The sequence below is a fragment of the Echinops telfairi genome, unplaced genomic scaffold (assembly GCF_000313985.2).
Source record: "Echinops telfairi isolate 266 unplaced genomic scaffold, ASM31398v2 ScPeMD7_15;HRSCAF=58, whole genome shotgun sequence".
NCBI classification, from domain to species: Eukaryota; Metazoa; Chordata; class Mammalia; order Afrosoricida; family Tenrecidae; genus Echinops; species Echinops telfairi.
In genome coordinates this window covers 12,109,566-12,114,304 of record NW_022103912.1, presented here as the reverse complement: position 1 = coordinate 12,114,304, position 4,739 = coordinate 12,109,566, and positions in this window count along the sequence as shown.

Here is a 4,739-nt window from a genome sequence, read left to right as displayed (position 1 = left end):
AAGGCCTGGTGGGCCAGAATGTGCTCCACTCTCTCCTCCTCCCCCGTCATCTGCTCCTGTGTGCTCTGGTCAGATATATTCTTCTCCGGAAGCTGCAGATTCAGTGCCATCCTTTGAGATAAATTCTTCTTGGGGGAGGGACTTCCTTGAGTTTTCATTTGACTTTGTTCACCTTTGATTTAGATGTGAAGACACCACTAGATGCTTCTTAGACAGCTGCCTGCAAAGTTTGAAGACCCCGGATGCTACTTACCGGAGTGGATGTAGAATGTTGTCTTTATTAACTATGTTTTGCTTTTTGACCTAGATGACGCTTGAGGCTGGAATACTTTGCCTTCAAGTCCAGGTGTTCATACCCAATGTCTAAGTAGTTTCTGCCACTCTGTTTCCTATGCTCTGTTATATATATGAAGGTAAGTTCTAAAACAATGCTACTATGGTTCCAGTCATACACGCACGGGTTTATTCTAAACAAAACATGTCTGAACATGTCTCTGCATTAGCTACAGACAAGTTCACTCATTAATATACTTGCCTAGGTTTCATTAGGGTTTCTCCCCCTAGCACCCCATTATACACACAAAAAAGGTCCATTCAAAATAGTGGCTTCCAAAGGGATCTGCTGGATCCCCTAAGTTAAATTCAAGGCACCTAAGAATGGTTAGGTGACTGTTCTTGGGATTTCAAAAGAATAATCTTGATAGATTTTTCTCAAATATCATGGGATGAACATAAAATTTTATTAGGGAAAAGTCTGAAGAAAATTGAAAACTGCACTGTTGTGTTAGGCAGGGTTCTCTAGAGAAATAAAACCAGGACACTTATGATTTATATATACATATATGTTTATATACAGCGACAAGGAATGCAACAGCTAATTAGTCCACACAGCAGCACAAAGGGCTCAGTTCAACTCACTTTCATGGAACAGTTAATGTACTCGACTTAGATGACTTGACTCATGTGGGCTGCCAGGTCCAAGGTCAGGGAAGCAGACAGCGGAGTCTTCCCTCAGGCAAGGCAGGCAGAGTCTGCACACAGGGAGCAAACAGCAGGGCTGGTCAGCATCAGTCAGTAGCTTGGGAACTTAGTAATCTAGAACTTGGGCCCTGATGTGATCTAGAACTCAGACATGGTGATAGGATCCACTAACCTCAAGTTCAAGCCATGTACACACCAGCAACATGGAGAAGCAGGTCTCAAAGTAGCCTCAAGCTCTAGCGACAGGATCCACAGGCTGGCTTGGTCCACAGGTAGTGTAGCACACAGGTGAAGGCAGAGAACTAGCTACAGCAGGAGCACACTTGTCTGATCACTAGGAGCAAGAGAGATATGGGATGCCGGCTGTCTCATTTCTTTCGGTCATCCTCCAATCAAGCTACGACCCGACCAAACTGTGTCCACATGTTCCCATTGGCTTCGTTGGCACAATAAACCCAACTGTCACAACTGTTTTTGAGGAAAAGGCCAGCAAAGTTGGACGGGGGAATTTTTTCCCATCCCCACAACGCACTTTCTCATTCTCTCAGGGCAGCATGTGTCGACCTATGAGAATTTCACTGGGAAACTTATCCCATTCACCCTCTGCCCTGATCTTGTCTGCTCGGATTTCTTTCTTTTCCCAAAACTAAAGGAGAAATTTTTTTTAAAGAAACACAATTTGGGTCCCTTGAGAATGCCCAAATGCAGTTTTGAAAGGTTGCTTCTTTAAAGAGTACAGAGTTTGGGCGGGGGAAGGATTAGAACTGTATACCCCTAGATGAAGGCTGGGTTGAAAAGCAATAGCTTCACATTGGAGCATTTTTGTCTAATAAACGTTTCCATGATTTGGTAGTGATATTCTAATGCAAGGATTGGGAGCCGTGATGACGTAGTGGATCTGGCAGCGTGGACTGAATCGCGAGGCCGGCGGTTGGAAACCACCAGTCCCTGTGTGGAGGAGAGAGGAGACTGTCTCCTCCTGTCAAGACTTCCAGTCTCAGAAACTCACATCAGCAACAGCAGTTCTCCTCTGTGCCTGTGAGTCAGAGTCGGCTCAATGGCAGTGAGAGGGTAAGTCCTTACCTGATATGTTCATGATGTGCTCCCATACCACCTCTTACACCCATTTAGCAAACATATTTGCCTGGGTGTCTACTCACGTGTTATTGTCAGGCATCACTGCTGTTGTGAGAGTGTGTATGTTATTGCATTTGCCTAAGTAGTCTTTTCATCGCTTGGCCCTCTCAGGGACATCCGTTGCCTTGGCCACCTTGTGCTGACTCCCCCGAAGTGAGTACTGGCTTTCCCTGCCCCAGAATTAACTGGTCGTCTGTGTAGTTAAGCTAGTCTTGTGTTTACCTTTCTCTCCGTTTTCAGAATGTTGTGTGGGAGCTCATGTTCATAAGCAAAAAGCCTGAGGGGAGCTGGTATCACCTGAGCAAGTCTCTTTATGCAGAAGGTCTAAAGGTTCAGAAAGGTTCTTTTCTTCCTGCGAGATTAAACAAGCAAGGCTGGCATTCTCCTCTCAGGGATGTAGACGCCTGAAGAAAGATGAATTAGGAAGCAACGGTGTGCTGACGGAGAAAATGGGGACTTGCCGCTTATCCTATCTCCCGGCAACCATTTGACAAGGAATCCTGCTAGACTTTGAATCACAAGTAAGGACATTGCCACTTGGAGCTCAGGAATTGTTTGAAGGAGAAATTTAATCAAACTTACCTGGGTGCCTCCTGAGAACCCCAGGTTTATGAATAGAACATAAACATGATTTCAGATGCTCCGATTTCTTCAGCCTGACAAATCTTGAAGCAACCAAGTTTTTGCTCCTGAAAGAGACCCCTTCCATTTTAATGTTCTGAAAGCAGCACACCCCAGGCCTAGGAACGATGAGCCCTTGTTTGCAAATGCCTCACTCCCACGCCAGGACCAAACCAGGGTGGCTGATGGGGTGCCTAGCGCTGTCAAAACCCACCACCCCCTTGCGCAATGAAAAAAGGATCCCTGATGGAGTAGTGGTTGTGGCTACACTTTGTTGTTGCTAGTTGCAAAGTCCTCAGTTCAAAACACCAGCTGCTCAGCGGGAGAAAGAATGGGCTTTCTGCTCCTGTAGAGTTAGTCTCAGAAACCCAAAGACAGTTCCACCCTGCTCTGTAGGATCACTATGAGCTGGCATCGAATCGATGGCAGTGAGTTTAGTTTGTGTTTTATGCAATTAAAGGAGAAAATACCCTATTTAGAAAGAGGGGACCTGTAGGATTTAGCACTGAAACGTCCCTGTCTTAGCAAACACTCTAGTCCTGGACAAAGTGAGATAGTTTGATCCGCTGGTAGTGTGCTTGGGTGTGGGTATTTTTGAATACGAGGATTTAAACTCTGCTCCTCCCCCACCCCTACTCCTCCGGGCCCCCTTTGATTCCAACATGCAGTCAAGGTTAAGAATCATTGTCTTGGAGGCTCTTTGAGAGCTGAGATGAACTTGAATTAATTATTCTATAAATGCTTATCTTTTCCAGATTAAATCTCAAGCAGTTTAGAAATCTCAGGTAAATAAGAAAAGCAAAAATTGCCTTTTGCCATTAGAAAGGAGATTCCTGCCTTTCGAATTTATTTCTGGATTTCTAAATTGACGTTTTTACAAAAGTGAAAATCCCCCCATCCATTTTCAGGGTTCCCACCTGGCTTCAGCCCGCAGTGAATCCCTTGCGACCACAGTCCCAGGATGCGAATCGCCTTGTTATCAGACAGACATTTTAAAGTCCACGATGGCAGATGTAGTTAGGTTAACATGTAACAATTTATCATTTGATCTCCCTTATGACTCATTTTAAAGTTGTTTCCAGTTTTAATATTTTCTGCTTTTTTGTTGAGGTTTTTCTGTTATTGTTGGCTGTTTTTGATTACTTGTTTACTTCTTGGTTTTGCTTCTTATGGTTTTCTGTACATGAAATCCAGGAGTGGTAAATCTATAGAGATAGTAACTAAATTAATAATAACTACGGGCATAGAGGGGAGACTAGGGAAAATGGAGAGCTAACAACAACGAGTATGAAAAAAGATAATGTTCTAAACTTGATTGTGGTGATGATTGCAAAACTCTTCTTAATATGATTGAACTCTTGAATTGTATGAATTATATTCTAAAAAAACTACTAAAAATTGTTTTGTTTTTAAAAAGTTGCTAAACTGTTAGTGTGAGGTAGTATCTCATTGTTTTAATTTGTATTTCTCTTAAGACTAATGAATGTGAACATTACTTTGTATGCTTTTTGGATGGATGGATGTCATCTTTAGTACATTTTCTAAAGTAAATTATCTATGTCTATTTGTTCATTGGGTTATTTGTATTTTTCTTATTAAGGTGTAATCATTTTCTATAGATTTTTCAAAAAGTAGCCCTTTATATGATAGCTCATTCAAAAATATTGTCCCCCAATCTGTGCGCAACTCTTGATAGAGTTTTTGATGTACATAAATGTCATATTTACAGCAGATCCCAGTCCTCTATTTTGTTTTTCATAGTGTGGGTATTTTTCATTACTTGGTAATGTATTTATGGCTTGTATTAGGACCCTTAAGTTTCTCCCTATTTCTTCATTGATGGTCTTTATGTTAGTGACGGTAGACTAGAGAAACAAATCCAGGGAGACTCATATGTGTATAAGAAAGAGGTTTATATACAAGAGCAATTGAATATTGAGAAAACATCCCAGCCCAGTCCAGTCCAAGCCCATAAGTCTGATATTACCCCATATGTCTGA